This window comes from Mus musculus, chromosome 3 (genome assembly GCF_000001635.26).
Source record: "Mus musculus strain C57BL/6J chromosome 3, GRCm38.p6 C57BL/6J".
NCBI classification, from domain to species: Eukaryota; Metazoa; Chordata; class Mammalia; order Rodentia; family Muridae; genus Mus; species Mus musculus.
Window position 1 is genome coordinate 19506176 of NC_000069.6, and position 22874 is coordinate 19529049.

The 22874-nt window shown below is 43.2% G+C and overlaps 1 protein-coding gene across 4 annotated transcripts in view; it reads left to right on the forward strand.

Moving 5' to 3' along the window:
• The first annotated feature begins 2415 nt into the window (after nucleotides 1-2415).
• Nucleotides 2416-22874, forward strand: part of Dnajc5b (DnaJ heat shock protein family (Hsp40) member C5 beta) — a 102272-nt gene continuing 81813 nt past the window's right edge. The window contains exon 1 of one of the 4 annotated variants that reach the window (XM_006535515.1): nucleotides 2416-2531. The gene's annotated coding sequence lies outside the window, so the exon portion shown is untranslated. The remainder of the gene's footprint in view (nucleotides 2532-22874) is intronic. The other 3 variants (XM_006535516.1, NM_025489.3, NM_001163536.1) reach the window with 3 other exon arrangements.

Here is a 22874-nt window from a genome sequence, read left to right on the forward strand (position 1 = left end):
TGTGTGCATCAACCATTCCTTTTAGTTTTTATGCAAGCATTTAGGAAGTTAATAAAACAGCATTTATAACCCATGGGAATGATTTTTCTATATTCCTTAAAGGGTCCCTTAATGCAGTTGCCTTTAAATTTTTTTCTGGGACCAAATGGCAATTCCGACCCAGGGCAAGCTCTATATGTTGCAGAAAATGCTTGGCTGGAAGATCTGGTTTACAGTTAATGTTAACCTTTCTACTTAATTAGCTTCGTGATCTTGTGCAAGTCATAACCACTTTAAGCTATAATTTTCTCATCCATAAAATTGTACTAAACATAATATACCTCACTGAGATGTGATTAAATGAAATGATATATGTGAAAATGGCTTGTAAATGTTGAAGCATGATATAAAAAGTTATTTGTTGGTATTACAAATGATATGTGTGATATGTGTTCCCTCACCCCTTCGATACTCTGAAAGATACAAGTCAGCTCACGCAATGAAGATAATCCCTTAACATCATGGGGAAATGTCTACAAAAAGGAGACGGGGATATGAAGTACATTATAGCAGAAATCTGTTTCTTTACTGATATTCCTTTTCTAGTAAATACTAGAACGTGATGTGTCATTGCAGTAAATATGATTAGTAGCTTTGACTTTCTTACTCATCATCAAATCTGTGAAAACATCAATTACTCAGAGGTCACATTACTTGCTATTCTAGAATTGGTTTGGTGGGCCAGGATTTCTGAGTCCAGGTTAGGACAAGCTCTTCCTGGCATCTATAGGTTGTTAGAAAAATGAGTGGTCTCTACTGCGAATGCTCAATTACTGCAATGCACTTTATTTGGATGGCTTCGTGTCATGCAGATGCAGGTAGTCTCTTGAGCTTCCTGCCAGAAACCCCTGCTGTTGTTGAACTCTGGACAGGAGATCAGGATATAAATGCAATGTGTCCAGAAGGGTTAGAGCACAACACAGAGGGCCTCTGGGCTCTAGTTAGCTCAGACACTTCACCATCCAGGCTATCAATGCTATTATGTGTAAAGCAGGTGAGATGGATGGTCTTTGTCTTAGTGAGGATTTTACTGCTGTGAACAGATACCATGATCAAGGTGTCTTTTATAAAGGACAACATTCAATTGGGGCTGGCTTACAGGTTCTGAGGTTCAGTCCAATATTATCATGGCAGGAAGCATGGCAGTGTCCAGGCAGGCATGGTGCTGGAGGAGCTGAGAGTTCTACATCTTGTTCAGAAAGGTAAACAGACCCCTCAACAGAGGAATGGATACAAAAAATGTGGTACATTTACACAATGGAGTGCTACTCAGCTATTAAAAAGAATGAATTTGTGAAATTCCTAGGCAAATGGATGGACCTGGAGGGCATCATCCTGAGTGAGGTAACCCAATCACAAAAGAACTCAAATGATATGTACTCACTGATAAGTGGATATTAGCCCAGAAACTTAGAATACCCAAGATATAAGTTACAATTTCCAAAACACATGAAACTCAAGAAGAACAAAGACCAAAGTGTGGACACTTTGCCCCTTCTTAGAATTGGGAACAGAACACCCATGGAAGGAGTTACAGAGACAAAGTTTGGAGTTGAGACAAAAGGATGGACCATCTAGAGACTGCCATATCCAGGGATCCACCCCATAATCAGCCTCCAAATGCTGACACCATTGCATACACTAGCAAGATTTTGCTGAAAGGACCCTGATATAGCTCTCTTGTGAGACTATGCCGGGGCCTAGCAAACACAGAAGTGGATGCTCACAGTCAGCTATTGGATGGATCACAGAGCCCCCATGGAGGAGCTAGAGAAAGTACCCAAGGAGCTAAAGGGATCTGCAACCCTATAGGTGGAACAACATAATGAACTAACCAGTACCCCGGAGCTCTTGACTCTAGCTGCATATGTATCAAAAGATAGCCTAGTAGGCCAACATTGGAAAGAGAGGCCCATTGGACTTGCAAACTTTATATGCCCCAGTACAGGGGAATGCCAGGGCCAAAAAGTGGGTGTGGGTGGGTAGAGGAGTGGGGGGGGGAGGGTATGGGGGACTTTTGGGATAGCATTGGAAATGTAAATGAGGAAAATACCTAATAAAAATTTTTTTAAAAAAAGATAAACAGAATACTGGCATCCCCAGGCAACTAGTAGGAAGCTCTCTCAAAGCCTACCCCCATAGTGACACACTTTCTTCAACAAGTCCACACCTCCTAATGGTGCCACTCCCTGGTCCAAGCATATTCCAACCACCACAGTCTTCAATGTTTCTTTCCGGAGATTTCAAAAGGTCCTGAGTGCTAAAGTAAATGAAAATTGAGAGACTGTTAGTGATGTGGGTGGGAAGATCTCAGCTGGGTAGTGGGGGTAGGGAAAATTCTAGTCTATGACATCACAATACCCAGCATAGACTAGAGCTTAGCATCTGAGAAGGAAAAGCAACGGAGGCTCAGTTATTGACAGAGCAGGGGAAGAACACTCGTGGAAGGACCCAGAAGGATCAGCCAGCCATGCCTCCAGTTCAGGTACAAGGTACATGACTTTTGCTAAGCTAATCACAGGACTCAATAGTGTCTAAAGGAAAAGAAGACACTTACACGGGTACCTATTTTTTTTAAGGGATGGTAGGAATCCAGAGGGGCTTCCAGCAGAAGTAAAGCTGGTATATCCAGGAGGCTATGAAGCCACAAAACACAGGCATTTATAAAGTTCTCAGATAACCACTGGCCCCTCCTCAACTTCTGGGAAAGTGCAAAAAGCACTGGTGTCTCCAGTGGTCAGTTCGTGGTTATTTTCTAAAGGGACTCACTCATTCTATGATATTCTTCTACACAGGAGTTTTGGTTTTTAGTGACTTCTCCCAGGATGACAGAGAAGAGTGAATATTTTAAATATTTAAGTGAAAGAATAATTTTAATAGAGATGGTTTTAAAAATACAACAAAAATTAATATAAGGAGGAGAAAGGTGTATTATGGGTTAACAATAGAGATTAACTTCAAAGTCTAGTTTTGAAATTCCAAGACTTCAGAGGCAAAAGGCCACCCCTAGGGACAGTGGAAGAGAGAGAGGCCTTGTGGTTGAGAAGTCAAGTTGCACAGTTCATCTGCTTTTACCCCTACTCCACTCCTCCCATGTCTAGGGACTCAGCAGTGAATCGTTGCTGGACGTGTGAACAGTTCTGTTTTCTTTACTTTGCTTTGGGGTTTTGGCTTCTAAAGTATTTGTTTCTTCCTGGAGGCCTAGAAAGACTCCAAGTGACAGCAAATAGCCGTTCTGTTTAGCAGCAGGCGGAGCTTAGGATTGGTGCCAGGCCCTGACTCATCTCTGTTTGGACTCCCTTGGGTCTTAACACAGAGCAACTCCACAGTCAGAGGCTAGGACTACTCAAACAGGCTTTTCTGATCATGGTCTGCAAGAGCCGTGTTAGGACACTGTGGAAGGAGCAGCCTGGGGCTCTGATTCGGATCAGTAACCTACAGGACACACCAGGCACAGTAGACAAGAAAGGGGATCAAATCCACCTGGGATACAGTTTTCACTCAGCTTCCAACAATCATGCATGTGTATCACAGCAGTAAGACCAGGGCCCCGACACTCTACGAAAGCAGCAGTAACCCATAGCATGTGAGACATTTGTTTGTTTGTTTGTTTTGTTTTGTTTTTTCGAGACAGGGTTTCTCTGTGTAGCCCTGGCTGTCCTGGAACTCACTTTGTAGACCAGGCTGGCCTCGAACTCAGAAATCCGCCTGCCTCTGCTGAGGGACCCAGAGCAAAGCAGAAGTGCCTGCTCACTGTATAGCACACATTCAACTTTCATCTGGAAGGTTGCTATGATTTTTCACAATTGAGTTATGGTCCAATTTCTTAAGACTCTGAAAACTAAACTTTCACTGATCAGTTTTTAGACTTCTTTCATTCTATAGACACCGAAAAGCCAGGCTTAGGCTTTATGTAAGCCAATAAACAGAAAACATAATTTCCTAACTCATCTGTATTTACATTTATTGACTGGAATATTCATGAACTTTGCCACGTGGCACAGGATTTTAGAGTTGTAGGGAGATCATGTAGGAAACTGCCCCAGCCCCTCCTGTCCTGAGGACAGCAGCACAGGGAAGTGTGTTGTCTGGGAGCCACAGCTCCAGTCTTGTCAGCTAGCTCCAGTACACGCTGTCCTTGACTCATGTTAAATTAGTTTATATCTGAGCTAACTCTGTGCATTTCCAAGCTTAGAATACTCGAAAAATGAGAACACCTCATTTCCCGCACCGGTTATCGGTAACTGCGGACCGTGTCTAAAGGTAACATTGCTCATCCTTTAGCCTCTGCACTGCCTCGTGACTAACAGATGTGCGGTCAAGACCCCCAAACCCATCCAAAAGTTTGAGATAATGATGAAAAAAAAAAACCCACAGGGAGTTTAGCAAGCTACCTTGTCTTGAAAACTGACTAGATACAGCCCATTACAAAGAAAACAAACAAAAAAAAATGGGCTGGGGAAACGGCTCTGCCTTAACCTGTTTACACGCGGACACGAGGGCAGAGTTCCGATCCCTAGCACTCATGGGGAAAAAAAATGGTGTGTTGGTACATGCCTGTGAGCAGAGAGCTAGGGATGGAGAGGCAGGAGGATCTGTGCTGCTTACTAGCTGGCTAGTCTTCCTTAACTAGTAGTCTTGAGGTTTCTTAAGAGATGCTACATCAATGATGATGATGATGATGATGATGATGATGACGACGACTTGGGAGATGGATAGAGGAACTCAGATTTGACTTCTGGCCCCACATGTTCATACACACACAAGTACATATAGGCACAAACATATACAACAAGCACACACTGCATGTACATACACTATTAAGCATTTAGACAAGACTTTTACCTTGTAATAAATGTAGTCTTCCTGTGGCTTTGCCTTTGACAGTGTAGCCGATCATGCTAACTTATGAATGTATATGTGTAAGCCTGTACGTGTATGAGTAGATAACATTGTACGGTGACTGAGGCTATTTGACACCTAAATGGTTAAGTGACTCACCATTATGATCCAACATATTTGCTAAGTGAGGATCCTGGAACTTTTCCTATGACTTCAGATTCCCTTGGAAATTATCTTGGTAGCTTGGGTGCTTCTTCAGCCTTGCCAGGATTTTTCTGTAGCACTATATGTCTTACATCTCCAATCAGTTTGTAAGTTTATGCCTGCACACGCCCTGGACACAGGGACACCAAGTTTCTAACTGAACTCCTTGAAAATATGTTAATGTCTATACAAAGACCTAAGTTCTGAAAGAAACTGAGTGAAACCAATAATTGTTTAAGATAAATAAATCCTAATTGTCATAGTTGTAAGCTTTCTCCATCACTGGAAATGGGTGGTAAATACTTTCTCTGCTACTGGTAAATGCAGATGATCTTTGACGTTATAGGTTTATATTCGTTTAAAGCCAACTGAAATGTCTAACTCCTAAAAGACTCTTCCATATATTCCTGGATTTCCATGCAGACTTGTCTGTGGTAAAGAGAATTATGAACATTCCTTAGAAAAAGCAGCCTGTTGTGACATAGGCTTTGAATAGAGCTGTGGTCTATCTTTCCACTTCCATATTACTTCCAAAAGCTGTGTAATATATGGAGTAATTTTCACATACTATGGCAGGAGGGGGCTGATTGCTGTGGAAGAAAGGAAGTTTAGATTTAGCTTCTGCGATGTGGTTTTGAAGTCCCAGCTCTCTCCAATAAACTGAAATGCAGGTGTGCCTAGTAAGCATTTGGAATATTTTCCCTAAAATTACTGCAAAACTTGCAGTTTGACAAGTGGTACTTAAAAGCTTCCAGAGGCGATATAAGAAAGAAGGATAACTCTGAAAAAAATCATGAGACATTGGCTGGTGAGTCTTGCTACCACCTAGGTGCCTGGGCATCTGACCACACATAGCTCCCTGACACACGCAGGGCACACACCATCAACCTAACCCAACCCCCATCATACCTGCTCCTCTATGGATTGTGCAACAAGACCTTTGTAACCTGAGGCCTGTGAAGTCTGGAAAGGAATGTGACCCAGAGTCCATGGGTGTTGGTGCTACCAAGGGCACAAGGAGTTCTCCTGCTGTTTACCCTGTGCCTCTTGAGAACTTCAGGAGGAAAAAGGTATGCTCCAAAACAAGCCTTCAGCCAAGCTTCGAGGCCACTGTGGTAGTGCCTGCACAACCTCCCTCTCCCCTCCACTCCCGCACTTGCCACTTTGGGAGGCATGCCTCTTGTTGCTCCCTAGTAAACCTGACCCACCTTCCTCGGTACACACTCTTCCTAATATCAGTTGTGCTTCTTAGAGCTATGTGTTGGAGTTCTCATGTGGCCCATAGAGGGATTAGGATGTTCGCAATGGAGAGTTTGTATGAATTGGTGGCATCAATGATAGAGTGCCAAAGGCTAAAGGCTTGATGGCCAGGGCATACAAGACAAACCATATGTCTGCACCTCACCCCCAGATAGCTTTCTCCATCTTGACCAGCACAGTCTGGCCACCACAGGTCTGCTGCCTCTCCTCTTCTGTCTGAGGAATGGTGTTACAAGCTGAGTCACGAATACCCATCTTTTAAGTTGCCCAACTATCCCGATGGACATGCCAACAGAACTGTAACCAAAAGAAAGCCATCTACCCCAAGTCTTGTCATTTATGCTGTTGGCATCATCTTCTGTAAATGGCAAGGTCTGCATTTTATGAGCCAGCATTGTTCACAAACTAAGGGCAATCCCCCAAACTTTTAATTGGTTGATTAACTTTTTGCAGAACTGAGAGTTGAACTCAGAGTCTCAAACATACAAGGCAAGGTCACCAAGCTATGCCTTGCAGCAAGCATTCTCCTCTCTTGAAGAAGAAAAAGTCACCATTTTTAAGAGGATTCTTGTTATACTGGGTTATGTGTTAGAATGTAACATGGTTTCATGTTCCTAACCAGGACACTGTCCCCCACTGTAACATCCTTTCAAGGTAGCTATTTTAACCCTAAAGATTTCAATGTAGGTTTCAGTCCAATTTATATTTTTGAATGTGTTTGTGCCTGGAACTGTATCAAACACAAGGGCAATAGGAAAATGAAATACTGCAGAAGCTGAACCTTTTCAAATTTCAAGGATTTACTTAGCGTGATATGTACACCTGCAAAGAGTTCAAAGGCAAAGAAGAAACTCTAACTATGTGAAAAATGTGCCTCCTTCAGACTTCAAAGTGCCCGTGGGGCTCAGCAAAGAAGTAGTGAAGTGGTCTGGAGTGTCAGGGAGCACTGGGCCATGGGAGGAACCTTGAGGAAGAGAAACAGTATGACTGACCCATGCTTGAGGAAGAAAAACATTTTTCTAATGAAAACGTTGACCCTGGCAGGACTGGCCTCACTGCCACTCATTATCCCTTTGCTTTCATAAACACACGGAACAGTTTCCTTCCCTTGACTGGGACATAGAAAACAGGAGCTGTAGAAACACAGACACAAGGAAGGAGGGGAAAGGTGTGAGAAAGTATCTGTAAGGGGTCACATACTGTAGCTATGGCTAGGTTGGAACTAAACCTTTATGCTGGCTTGCTTGTGAGCAAATACCCTAAAGTCTGCATATTCCAAATCTAAATTATTGACTTCCACCAATTTGCACCCTTTGTAGATTCCTGCCTCAACCAGAGACTGTACTGGAAGTCATAGTGGGTATCTGGAGTATTCTTGCATACCTGTCTCTCTGCCTTTGTCCACTTACCCATAAACTCACAGCTCTATGCCTTCAAATTTATCATTCCTAGTGATCTCTGCCTGCTGCTAACTGGTCATCTTTTCTACTCATCTCCTTCCTTCAGTTCTCTGCAACCCATTGGATACTGTTTCCAAAACAGATTGTTACTCCCCAGTTTGAAAATAGATGTTTGCAAAACAGAGAATCCAATTGCTTGGTCTTCAAGGCCCTTTATGCTTTTCTTCTTCTTTTCCCTCATTTCTTTTCTGCATCCCCCAAAACCCAGATGGATCTGGCTACTTTCAACTTCTGTCATCTCATCACTCATCTCTGTGGGCTTCACACTTTTTTTTTTTTTTTTTTAGCATTTCTGAGGCTGAATTCCTAAGTCATATCCTTTACCAAGGCTTTCTTCCCTCTGTTTTACCTCCACTATTTACGACATTCAAGTTGTAGACACCTCTCTGAAAGTTGAGCTGAACAGTTTGGAAGATACAGGATACAGAGAGAAGAATAATGTTTTAGACAGGGAGTGGCATGTGCATAGGGAAAAGCATGCACTTAGGGAACTAAACCGTCTGAGTGCACAGGAAGGAATCGGCAAGAGGTTACCATGAAGAACGGGGCAGGAGCCATGTCTGAGTGCAGGCAGTGCTAAGAGCCCTCACTGTTTGCTTAAGTGTAATGGGAGGGTTTGAAGGGTTACGAGCAGAGTGAGGAGAGCGTGATGTCTATGTTTTGAAAGAACCGTGTTGATAGCACAGATAAGACAGGCAGGGAGTAAAGACTTGAGAGGGCTCCAGTTAGAGCCTGGGAGGGTAAACCTCTGAGACAGGTCTGGTCTAGTGACAGTGGGAAGGCAGTGGGATGGTGGACTTACAGACCATCAGAACAAATGATCAGGCCTGGCTGACTGATCAGGTATGGACCCAAGTGAAGATGAGCCCAACAATTGGCCAAAACATAACATAAAGGTGTAGTGTCACTTTCTTTAAACCTACTATGGAGACTGGACTCTCTTTTCTTCTCTTCTCTTCTCTTCTCTTCTCTTCTCTTCTCTTCTCTTCTCTTCTCTTCTCTTCTCTTCTCTTCTCTTCTCTTCTCTTCTCTTCTCTTCTCTTCTCTTCTCTTCTCCTACTATGGAGACTGGACTTTATACTACGTTACCCCCTTCCCCTTCCCCTTCCCCTTCCCCTTCCCCTTCCCCTTCCCCTTCCCCTTCCCCTTCCCCTTCCCCTTCCCCTTTCCCCTTCCCCTTCCCCTTCCCCTTTCCCCTCCCCCTCTCCCTCCCCTTCCCCTCCCCCTCCCCCTCCCCCTCTCCCTCCCCTTCCCCTCCCCCTTCCCCCTCTCCTCTCCTCTCCTCTCCTCTCCTCTTCTCTCTCTCTCTCTCTCTCTCTCTCTCTCTCTCTCTCTCTCTCGCTTAGGCATACTTACACTTTTGTGACAAAATACCTTTTTTGAGACACACTCTTACTGTGTAGCAAAGAATGGCCTCTAAATCACAGCTGTCCCCCTGTTTCAGCTTTCCAAGTACTGGAATTAGAGGTCTGTGCCATCATACTATGCTATATGACTTCAATTGCAAAAGAGAACACTGGAAGTGTCATGGAGGGTCAACTGGAGAGACTGGTCATGGCTGCTGAGTTGGGGTGCTTACTGCTGACAATGCACAGGGCTTACAGCAGTGGGCCTGTCACAGCTATGGAGTTCTGGCACATGATAAAACAGCTATGTGATTTTGTTGAAAAGTCTATGTGCACATAGTTTTATTTTCATGCAATATTATTGTAATGAAAACCAATCCGCTTCTCCCTCTCCATGTCCCAATCCACCTCTTATGCAACTTCCCATTTTATACAAGCTCCAGAAATGTCTATACACACACAAATGTGTCTGAGCATATGATTACACTCATGCTCTCCATGTGCTGCTCTTATGCATATACAGAGATCAGTTTTCTTTTATGTGAGACTAATAATGTACACTCTTCTATGATCAGTTTTTTTAAAACGAATTCTTCCATATGTTCATTATTTTTAATTGAAGTATACAATCATGTAAAATAACATTTATTTTAGATGTTTACAGATGTATGCCTTAATTTATGTACTCTGGTATCTGCTAGCCTAATTAAGACATAAAACATTTCTATCACCCCAGCAAATTTGTTCTGAATATTCTTCTATTTGATTATCTGGGCTTTTAATGGTCAGTCATCATTTAACTTGTCTAGGTCAGCTTTTCCCCACACAATATGTGTGTGTGTGTGTGTGTGTGTGTGTGTGTGTGTGTGTAATTCCTTATGTATAATAAAATAAAGTATATTTTCTCTTTTTCCCCCTCACACATGACGTTTTTGCAATCTTTGTTGCTGCATGTATCTCCAGTTTCTTGTAGGAGGAAAGCACACCTTGTGTAGAAATCATTGAGCATCATTATGCTATGTGATTCTTTGTGTCTAGCTTCTCTTTCTACTCTATAGAGATGAGAAAACAGAAGAATTAACATGCAAACCTGAGGAGCAACCTTGAGATGTCAAAACGGAATAGCAGTGGTAGTAGTAAGATATTGACTGTAGTAAGATATTGACTGTAGTAAGATATTGACTGCATGGGGCTAAAGAGATGGTTCAGTGATTATAAGCACTTGCTGCCTTTCCAGAAGACCCAGGTTCGGTTACTCGCGTGTACACACTGATTCACAACTGTCCTTAACCTCAGGTTCAAGGGATCCAATGACCTATTCTGTGGACACACACACACACACACACACACACACAGGGTGCACATACATGCAGGAAGAGATATATACACATAAAACATATTAGTGGACATACTCATATGGAAGGGGGAAAATGTCAGGGCCTCAGTCCTAGAGAAACAGTTACAGGCAATTGGGAAATTTCGAGAGAGATGGTCTTCTCCATGGAAGAGCCTCCAGTGGTTATCCAATACCAGTGGTAAGCCCTGAGATATACTATCAGGTAACATTATATGGACTGAGCAGGTTATACGGATGCATTGTGTGTGTGTGTGTGTGTGTGTGTGTGTGTGTGTGTGTGTGTAAAAGAAATAGAAGCCATGGATTAACAAGTGAGCAAGGAAAGGTATATGGAAGGCTTGGAGGAAGGAAAAGGAAGAAGTTATGCAATTATAATTTCAAAATAATTTAAACACAAGATAAATATATTTTTAAAAAGATACTGACATGAATCCAAAGGGACTATTTTGTGAGCAACAATGCAGTATATTCTGAATTGGAGTGAGGGCCCCAGTTCATCTATCCTAACTAAGGCTATAGGCTCCATGCACTAGGACTGGAAGTGGCATTTGCACATTTCCCAAGCACTGGGTGATGCCTCCACAGTCACTGCTGTGACCATGCTCCTTATTTTTCTGAGTATGTTTGCAGGAATGTTACACTCTATTGTCCTTGAGGCGAGCACAGTACCATGCAGTATTATATGTCCATCTCTGAAGCTGCTGTTTCTCCATGAGCAAGACCTTCAGACCTTCCAGTTGTCCTGAATGAGTCCAGCTCTTGTCCTTGAGAATGGTTCTGGTACTTGCCTTCAGCAAGACTCTTGAAGTCTGGCACCTTCTGATCTAGACGGGCTTCTATGTTTAGGCCCAGTGATTTGATTTTTAAAAACCACAAATGTATTTCTATTGTACTATTTTTATATTAGCTTATAAGATCAGCTTTATGCTTAATATCTACAATGAACATATCTACATTTACTTATGCATGAACATGTAAGTAAAGTATGGTTTTTATAAGTCCTCTTGTCCTTACTTTTTGTATAGCTTTCAGCTGCTGAAAGGTCCAGAGCTTGAAACCACTTTCTGTCACTAGTACTCTCTTTCCACCATTTTCACATTGTTAATCACAAGAAGGGGTCTTCTGCAGTCATATAAGCTTAGATTTCTTCTTGAATCACCTATCACTGTAATATAAACTTGTCTTAGATCCAAGTACTTCTTACAATAAATCATTTTTTCCTCCAAATATGTCATAATCTCCAAAAATTCCTATATGCATTCAGTTACATCAGGGGCTTAATTATAAGCTAAAAACTGTCACAGCCCACCGACCCGCCCCCCAACCCCACTCCAGCAATCAGGCAATCAATGACTAGTTCTTTGTAAGTCAGAATCAAACTCCAGAGAAACAAAGATTTTACTTCCTTTTCAGAGATAAAAATGTTAACAATGCTGATGAAGATCTAAGATACCTTGATTTTTAAAGCCTTCATCTGATGATACAGATGCTAAACATTATCAACATCCAAGACACCCTGGAATCTGATACACCTTGGTGGATAAATAACTGCTTGAATTAAATTGTTCATAACAGTCTTGCTGCCTTTTCCTGGAAAATGTTGACACATAACCCCTGTCTTCTTCATACTCTAAGTTGCAATGGACCACTTTCTTTTCACTCTAGCTCATATTTCAGTTGGGTCTTCACTGGAAAATGAATCTTTGGCTGTCCCAGTCATCTAATAGTCTTTGTAGACTTCTTAATGCTCCTTGCAGTGTCTGAGTTTTGGGAACCAAAGCCAACACTAGGAAATCAGTAAGCAGTAGCATTCTTTAACCTCATTGACAGTCCATTTCCTACATCATCCTTTCTTGTCAAGGTCACGCCTGGACAAACAGGAAGAGATAGCACCAGCTGGAGCCCCAGGTCCTACATTCCTTCTATTCCATCCTTACAAAGCATTTAAGGCATCCTTCTATCCTCAAGATACAGAGCATCTCCTCACTAATGTTAAGGATGCTGTTCTGTGTATGAGCCCTACAAATGGGGAGATGGGACTGTCTGCACTCCCTCTTGCCTCCCCTTCTGTGTCTCTGGGATTTTGTGACCGCCTTCTTGGGCCCAAGCTTGGAGGAGCTCCTCACTATCTGTATGCACTGCAGCAGAGGCAGACAGAGTGGTTTCTTGACTCTAGCACAACCAGGTTTGCTTTTCAGTGATTTCCTCTTAGCAAATGCACTGTAAAACCATAGCACAAATAATACCATTCTTAAAATTCAGAGAACTATACAAAGAAGAGGAAATAAATAATAGAAATCTAAAATGTCTTACTCAAAGCGTCAAGTCTCCCTTCCCCAATCCTTGCTGTACATTTTGGGTTTAGAAAATCAGGTCTACCCACTGAATAGCACATTATGGTTATTTTCTCTGCTTCTTAGAAACAGAATTTTAAGTGCCTTTACAAGCAGATGTTACTTTCTTTAATGTTAACACTTTTAAGAAATCACTGTTTAGTGCATACTATATTTGGGTTTCCACAGAGAAACAGAACCAATAGGGTATATTTATAAAATAAGGTATTGATTTTTATGATTTGGAAGCTAACAAATCCTAGGATCCAGAGTGAGCAGTCCTGAGACTCAAGGAAAACTGGAAAGCAGCTGTCTCTGCAGCGAGCTGTCTTTCAGGAGATGAGAGGGTATGCACTCTAATCTCAGGGAGGGTACGTTTTTGATCTCTATAAGTCTCTAGCTGAAGATGAGTGGCAGGTGCTTTTTTTGGGGTCTACTGATCGAAATACCAATACACATTCACACAAAAAGAGTAATGTTAGAACAAATATCTAGGCACCCTGTAGCCAGGCAAGTTGGCACATAGAATTAGCCATTTCACCAGAGAACAATTAATTGAAACAATGATCCTAAGTGAAAAGCCATCCAGTCTCCATCTGCTAAACGCTTTTTTGACTGTACCACGTTTGTATATTTTAGAAATGCAGAAAGAAGTCCGGAGAGTTGAGTAAGTTTATCTAAGTAGCTTAACTTGTTAAAAGAGAGCTGGGATCCCAGCCCTCTTACATGCCTTAGCTGGGTGTGGGCAGTTTCCCAAGTGTCTCAGAGTTGCTCCCTCCCTAGGAAGAAAGCACTGAAGGCCTTAGCTATTGCTCAAAGCTCAGGGAAAGCACTGTCCTGTCTTCATGTGTGAACATGCTGGCCTTGGGCAGCATGCAGCTACTAGAAGGGCCCCCCTCTCCTTTGCTTTGAAAGGGCTCTGTGGAACATTAGCAGTAACTGTTTACTGAAAGCCCTACCCTTGTGCTTCAGATGTCCAATCTTCAGGGCTTATCACAGCTCTGTGCTCCCCCACTGCCCACTTGGCTGTAGAGGGGCAGCATGCCAGGTCTGTCATAGGCTGGAATGGGTAAGGATTCTGAAACATCTCTTCAAAACTGTCCCCATGGGCCAGTCCAATCCTGTTCCATTCCTCCCCCATTTTTTTTATAAACAGCTTAAAATGTTCGCACATCAATCATGCCATAGGTGCATGCTGCCTGCTGATTCATCCAGCATGGGTTGGGCCTTCCTCTATGGCGATGGTGCTTGTTCAACAGTGCTGCCGGTCTTTGCCCATCCCCCTCCTGCTCCACACTTTAAGAAAACACTGTTTAGTAACACGCTTAACTCGAAGTGCCTAAATCTATCTTATACACACAGATTCCTTTGTCCTGGACCCTTATAAACCCTCTCTGGTTGCTCCTGGAGTTCCATTCATTATGATAATATACTTAGTCCCCACAGTGCTGTTGAGTTGACTTCGACAACAGCAAGCACCTAATTTTTTCAGAGAGAAGCCCTAAGACTGAAAAGAATGAGTTCCTTACCCAAGTCCACTTACAAGCTACATCTCCCGGGCCAGGTCTTCTAGTGTAGCCTGTAGATATCAGCTCTGAGGGCATGGAGTGAGGGGACCCTCCTGGCCCCATCCAGTGTGCACAGATCACAGAGCAGGCCACATCTGTGGCAGCATCTGTGGGAAGGCTCCTGTTGAAGATCAGCATCACGTACAGCAGCAGTATAGGTGCAGTGCAAAGAAAGATGTATTAGAAGAAAAATGGGGACAGAGGGGGACACACTTTACTGACTAAAGCAGGGCTGCATGGTCGTCATACTTCTGTAGAAGGCCCAAGAAAGGGCTGTGAGTCCTATCACCTGTTAAGTGACTCAGTTAGGTCCTCTATTCCCAGCAGAAGTGGCCTTAGCTACTTCTGTGAATATCATGTATTCAGAGGAAATCAGCTCATGGTTTAAGTGTACTGCACTTAGGTCAGTGAATTCTCCATCCCACTGTCACAACCTGTACTCACGTGCCTCCTCCGTTCTGTGGAGTTTTCCTTCCAGAAGAACTTGGTCTGACTTTCCACGTGGTACTGGTTCCAAAGCTGTGACCCATATCATTGAAAGTGAACAATCTTAGGCAAGGCTTCTGAAGATGGCAGACCAATCGGCACACAAGGAAGCACAACCCTCAGTACTAACAATTCTCAAATTAGAAGAAGTATCTTGCTTTCAAGCCTGTTTCACTTCTTCCTTTAGCCTGGAATAAATGAACTGCAGGTGCTTTGCCAACAGTGGAGGCTCTGTATGGAAGCAGCACTCTCCAGAGGTGGTGACCAAGGGCTCCCTAGAGCCTGTGGACAGAGAACCAACTTCATTCATGGCAGGGGTTCTCAGAGTTAGGACGCATGTTCCTACCCAGGTTCTGTTAATAACTGTGGTTTCTTTATGACAGTGTTGTGGGCCTGGCTTGTTGGCTTGTAAGACTTTGTCTCAGTTGTTGCATGCATCAAATATATCCACAAGAAAGTGCTTTATTGACAACAGAACACCATTTCTCCCCCAAGTTAAGAGCTGGTGTCTTTTGCTAGAAGCAAGGTGGGGATGGTGAGGAGACCAGTCGATTGGTGCAAGTCTCCACTGAATCAATAGGAACGTGAGTGCTTTCTAGGAATAGCTCAGCAGTTCCTGTGGGTAAGACTGTACTCCACTGGGAGACACACAGTCAAGTGTGAAGAGCTTTGAAGAGTTAGGGATGTTGACAAAGGCATAGCTAGCTAGACTTAGTCTGACAGTCTTAGATGAACAGGAAGGTGGTTGGAGAAAGGGGCACAACTGACAGATTTGGGGAGTTCAGACATGTTAGTGAGTCATAAATACAATGGCATATTTAGAAGGGAGGTGGCTGGCAGGACAGGTCAAGGGTGAGTGTGTGCCAGGCTGGAGCTTGCTGACAAGACTGAAGACGTAAAGGACCTGTGTAGGATAAGGGACTGTAGGAGGATGAAAGTGGTGACTGAGAGGGACACGAGGTCAAAAAGGCCCCCAGCCTGATGAATGGTATGCAGAGAGTGAGATCTATGCCAAGGTTACGTGGGAAGATGAAGAAGCAGACGGAGGCTGTGCCAGGATGAGAATCTGTAGGTAGCAGGGATACCAAGGGTCAGGGCAAAGTATCCGGAAGAGCTAGAGAGGAAGGGTAGGGATGTCCAGAAACACACACGAGATTTAAAATTATAACCTAGCCAGTACACATAGAATCACCATTGTGATTGCAGGCTTTGGGAAACAGGTGATTTGGTGTGAGAAATAATTGAAGTTGAAAATGACTGCTTACGGTTACTCTCCTTTTGAACACTAGAGGGCAGCACAGCCATATAGAATGGCAAGTTAGCTTTGTGTTAGGACTGAGTTGAGTTTTTAAGAAAGTTTCAGAAAAGACCTTTTAAAGACGTGCATGCACAGGGGCCTCGGGAGCCTGGGACAGAGAGGCAGCTAGATAAGTGCTTGGTACTCACCCTTCTATATCTTAGTTAGGGTTATTCTTGCTGTGATAAAACACCATGACCATGATAAAACAACTGGGGAGGAGTGGGTTTAATCAGCTTACTCTTCCACAGTACTGTTTGCTACTGAATGAAGTCAGGACAGGAACTCAGAGCAGTGTCTTGGAGGGAGAAGATGATGCAGGGGCCATGGAGGGCGCTGCTTACTGACTTGCTTCTCATGGCTTGCTCAGCCTGCTCTCTTATAGAACTCAGGACCACCAGCCCAGGAATGACACCACTCGCTGACCATGGTCTGGGTCCCTCCGCTACCACTTACTGATTAAGAAAATGCTTTACAGCTGGATCTCATGGAGGTGTTTTCTCAATTTCAGAAGACTCTGTGTGTGTCAAGTTGACATTGAACTAACTAGCCATGACATTATACTTGTCAATTCCTAGTCACATGCAAGAGCTACCTAGTCCATGGGTCCAGGTTTTTACCTCTGGAGGCTAGTCCTTCATGCTGGCTTGGCTTGGTTGTAACATATCTAAAAGTAAGGTCTGGTGTGGAGGCAGTGGGAGAAAAGCTGAGGGGCTGTTTTGTGGCTTTCACATCTGTGGAGTTGTGGTGATAGGGACAGCTGGATGGTCTGTGTCTGTGATGTGGAACAATCCAGAAAACCTTGTAATGTTTCCAAGAGTCTGGAAGGATGAGGAGCAGGGCTGTAAGTGGGTAGCATGTAGCTCAATGGTGATGAGTGTCAGTGGGACTGCTTTCCAGGAGATATACACTATAAGAACTTGTGGATGGGAGGCAGAGTGGTCGGCTGAGAAGACAGCATCAGCACAGGGGCCCATCTGATCCTGCATGTCTGGAAAGTAAGGGTTTCTTCAAAATGTTACCCATCATGTTCTGAAAGGGGCTTTTCTACTCCAATCACTGGGAGAGTCTGCTCAGCTGTGGATGTACAGTTCCAGGCACCTCCAGTTGACACTTAGTAAGACTAAGAGCTGAAGGCCAGACCTGGAAGATCAAGGATTGTAGCCACTAGCTGCTTGCAACTCAGTGAGTTCTGACTACCCATTCTGTGAGCTGTTCTTGCAAAGATCCACTGGGGACACTAGAGATTTATGCAGTCTTTGGTGTACTAGCATAGTGGGCCAGGAGACAGACAGACAGAACCACTTAGCCTCCCTGGTGACCATAGACATGGGGATGCAGATGTGTACGCAAAGAAGGGACACACTTTGTCACTTAAAGCTAACTTGTCCAGCTCAGCTTCTTCAAATTTAACAAGAATATATAAATGCAGTTTCATAGCTGAGCACTCAAGCCCAGCTTTTAACCTTTCATGGTTGATGTTTTTCTTTGGGAAAAATCACATGACCATGGTAACCAGACAGGGGATCCTAAAATGTCTGTGACTTGTGAAAAGAAAGCATTTAGGGAGTTGCCAAGTGTGGCATATGTGTGGTTTATCTTTAGCATCTCCTTCTCTTTCCAGGATACGTCTGTTACCCAGTTAAAGCTCCATTCGAAAGGGGGCTAAGATACAGCTTCAGGGTCATCCTCCGATGCCATCACCACACATACTATATCTCGGTTTCCATGTGCTCGTTCTTTTGTAGGCTGCCTGACTGCATTCACACAAGAATGTGCAGAACAATCTTTATAACTGATGTCCTATTAAAAGAGAATTTTGCACTGAGCAGGTCACTTGAGCTTATCTGAACTGGAGACACGGGCGGCCTGTGAAGTCACTGGCCAAGGTTCTGTGTACAGATACTCTGTCAAAGAAGGACATCTGTTGGGCTCAAACTTCCTTGGTTTATTACAGCAATTTCTTATCATAAGTAAGCAACACTGTGTTTAAATTTCACACATGTGAAATATATATTGTATTTCCAGGCAGGTAACAAGACTCTGTCAATATTTTCTCAGTCACATAGTTCTCAGATTAGAGATTTACTTAAGTAAGGTGGGCCTCATTAGTAGTTCCACTTCTAGCTTTCTTGAGCTTCCCTCAGTCATCACTCCCTGGGTCATGGGTTGGTAAGAAACAGCAAGCCCCAATTCCCCCTGCAGTTATACACTCATGAAGCAAAGCTCTTCAATGAGTTAGAACTTTGTCTCATCCAGGCTGTCTCCTACATGTAGTTCTTGGGTAATTTTCTTAGCTGCACCCATCTTGGTCTTCTTTATAACACTATAATATAAAATGACTCAATGAATACTTTCTTTCTTTTTTTTAAAGATTTATTAATTTTTTTATTTATATGAGTGCACTGCAGCTGTCTTCAGACATACACTAGAAGAGTGCATTAGATCCCATTACAGATGGTTGTGAGCCACCACGTGGTTGCTGGGAATTGAATTCAGGACCTCTGGCAGAACAGTCAGTGTTCTTAACCACTGAGCCATCTCTCCAGCCCGAATACTTTCTTTATAAAAGTACTATAAGCATGCTTTATTTAGTATAAATTATAACACAGAAAGGGAATCCCATGTATGGAATGGGGATCCGTTCTGAGCCAGTCAAGATTGATAACCCAGGGGCAAACTTTGGACCAGCAGATGAAAAAAAAAATACGAGGATGGGAATGTCAAGTGCAGGAAGAATGATGGTGAAGGCGAACTTAGTGTTCTTATTGAGAGGAGCTCAGGGCACCAAGTGTGAGGCATGGGGAAGTTGATAAGATATTGAGGGTTATTAAACACTGAGCTGGTAGAGTCTCTTCTAAGCTTAGGCTGACAAGATGGCTCAGCAGGTAAAGGTACCTTGAGTCTATCCCTGGACACACACATCCCCATGGTAGAAAAAGAGAACCTATTCTCCAATATTGTTCTCTGACCTTTACATTCACATCATGCACATGAATGTCCTGCCACAAAGTATACAAATAAATGTAATAATAATAGAAACAAAACCACCTGAGTTCTCACGACTCATTCTGCAATGGTGTTCAGGCCACACACAAGGACACACTCAACTGCAGTTCTAAAGGGAAAAGCCTGACTGAAGTTCAAAGAGTGTTTTTGTTTGTGTGATCATGAAGGCAATAATGTCAATCTACTGAGATAACACTGAGTCTTAAAATAGAGAAACTCTCTCTTTGTTTTACTACTTACATGGTTTTAGGACTTACATGAGATAGTTGCATCAGAGTCAGCTATTCCAGCCTCTAGCATCGGCATCACCCATGTCACCGTGTCCTATCACCACCGCCAGCCTCGGGGCCGCCATCTTTGACTCACCAAGCTTTGGGTAAAGTGCCTCACGTGACAGAACAGGAAGCAGTTTCCATTTGTATAAATCACTCGATTATCGATGAGTTAGAAGCCTGAGACAAAACCTGTCAGGATTGCATGTCTAAACTCTTAGAGCACCTCCAGTGCACTAGGTTCTGATTTGGGGAGGGAGGAAAAGAATAACCTCCCTTCCTTCTGATGCTCCTCCTCCTCCCTCTCTTCTCCCTCCTCCCCTTGCTCCTCTTCCTCCTTCTATTTTGTCACTTCTGTGTTTCAGTCAGGATCTCTCTACATAGCAGCCTTGGTTGTCACTATTTAGACCAGGCTGGTCTTAGACTCACAGTGGGTCCTCCTGCCTCTGCTTCCTGAGTGCTGGGATTAAAGGCATGTGCCACCACACCTGACATTATTACTTTGAAAAAGATTTTATACAATATATTCTGATCACAGTTTCCCCTCTCCCAACTCCTCCCAGATCCCCCAACTTCCTCACCCACCCAATCCTGTGACCTTCTCTCTCTCTTTCTCCTTATAAAACAAACAAACAAAAAAACAAGCTAGAGTAAAAAATAAAACCACAAGAATCAGCACACACATGCATGCACACACACATGCACACACACACCCCTTCTCAATTAGCCCATACTAGCCCCAGAAAGCAATGGGCTATAAGAGTCTGTACTCTGTCTATGGATACTTTGCAATAGTCATGGGAAGTATTAAAGAGCCCATGTGCTGTTCTGTGTTTTACAGAGGAGATGAGTAAAGAGAGCAGCATGTGTAAACCCAAGCCAACAGAAATGTTATCTTTTAGTTACTGGAGCTTGAGCTAAGTCCTGTGGAACCTAATTTGACTTTGTTTTTAATCGCATGGATGCTGTTACCTTCAGCAAATGTTTCCTTCGGAAACCGGAGCTGTGGAAAGTTCTTGCAGAGGGCAGGCACCCAGCTGGCAAGTGTTTTCCACCTTACTGAGCTGAAGAGCTCTCTGCTTCTCCTCTCTGATGTGGGGTCAGCAGCAACTCTCAACTGGACAGCTCCCTATACCGTGTAAGGAACTCATTAGCCCAAGCACACCGCAGGATCTTGCTTTGGGTTAGTTTGAGTGACCATAGGCCTGACCACTCGTAGGATCAGTGTCAGCCATTCTTGAGCACTTTAATTTAGTTTTTTCCCTATAGCCTCCTAAGGTTCTATATTTTCTACATATTTCTATAGTTGCCCAAATTAAAATCTCAGGCCCCTTGTAACTTCAAAGTTATATAAAAATGTTATTCACCATTTTATATAATTCTCCACGTGGAAGACAATAAGACTCAACTTTGAAACCAGGCTGGTTGGCTTTGAACATAACCTTACCAAGAAAAAAAAAGGTTAAAAACTTATAAACTCACAAAACTTATAAAATAGGGAACTGTGTACTCTCCTGTGCCATATAGCATTTGATTCTATAGAGTCATTCCTCAGTTACAGTTGAGAGACTGTCACAGTGGTGGCCGACAGCATCTTCATCTTACAGAATCAAAGAAATGAGCTGCTTTTTCCTTTCCAAATTCACTTAACACAATAGAAGCCTGACCAGATTGTTGATCCCCATGAAACTTCCAAGTTATGTCATGTGGCTAAATATGTAGTCCAGTGACAAAGAAGTTACCTGGAATGCTGAGATACTGGATTCCATCATAGACAAAACCAAGTGAAACCCCAAATCCAAACCAATGACGATGACGATGACCATGACTATGACCATGATATGTAAATAGTTGTCCCAAGTCAGACTTGTCATCTCTGTGATAAAATACCTGACAAAAGAACTTCAAGAGGGAGAGATTTATTCTGGCTCATGGTCTTGGATGTTTCCATCCATGCTTTTCTGACTCCATGTACTCTGGCAGAGCACTGTGGAAGTAGTAATATGTGGAGGAGGAGTCTGTTCATCTCACAGAGAGGGAAAGGGACTGGGGCTTATGCATGGCCTTCTAAGCTACATCTTTAATGATCTATCTCTTCTAGCTAGGTCATCTCTCAAAATAATAGAACCACCTGAATGAAGGGTTCAACCCATGGGACTGTAAGGGACATTTCATATTCAAACTATAGCAGTGATGTATAGAGGTAATATAAATTGTAACAGGGACAACAACATTGCCTTTATTCATGCTGTTAGGAAGCCTTTGCACAAAACCAATGTACACTAGTTGTGGGAAGTATTTTTAAAAAAGGGTGCAAGTCACGCTATGGTCAGTAGGACGCAGTGGGCTGGCCGGCGTGTTCTCATCTTGGGGAGATACTCTGATTCAGAGCTCCAAAAATCTCTCCACTCAATTTGCTAAGTTCCTACATGTGGGTTGCTACCATGCCAACCCCATGTTTCAAAATTCTTGCAAACCCACACTTTGCTGCCCTACCTTTCTCTCTGGAACCCATTTGAGCTTCTGCGTGAAGGAAAACACTACAGAAACTTAGTTCAGAATCAATGGTAACTCAGTCTCTAGGCACAACAACTAGAATCCTAATCTTGTAAGCCATATTAAATATAAATCTTCTGAAATCTTGCAAGCCATCTAAACCAAGGATTGTCTTGTCCTCCCCCTGTCCCTTTCCAAAAGTTCCTGTCTCTCTCCTGCCTCTTCTCTTCCTCCCTCCAACCTGGAAGTCCCGTCTACTTGTCCAGTGATTGGTTTCTTTGCTCACTAGATGAAGGTTCACAAGAAGTCACCTGAGTGTGTGACTCATTCCTTGGTCCAGACGACCCCTCCTGGGAAAATGGAATTAACATCAAAATACAAACAGCACCAGGGCCATCCACAGCACACCCTCAGACTCCTGTGTAGATGTTTTAGTTGCATATTAAAGGGCTTTGTCTGATGGATGACATGGCAAATTCTGTGCTAAATTATTACTTATTTCTTCAAATAATCCTAACCGTATGTTTCTCCTTCAGTGGTACACAGGAGAAAGATTAGTGTATTAGTGCATTTTGTATTACAGTGACCAAAATACCTAGCAGAGGCAACCTGAGAAAGGGTTCATTCTGGCTCATGATCTCAGTCCATCAGTGGGGAAAGCAGGACAGCAGCGTAGTCTATAGCAGCAAGATAATATAACAGAGAGCCTGTTCATAGCATGAAGAACAGATTCAGGTTACGGAACCAGGAATTGAATGTAGAGAGAATCTCTTATGCACTGTGTGGAAGCATCACCTGCCAATAAAAAGCTGATCACCTAATAGCTGAGGCAGGAAAGAGAAGGTGAGACATTCAGCATCAAGAGAGATAGGAATTCTGGGAAAGAGTCAAGAGTGGAAGAGTAA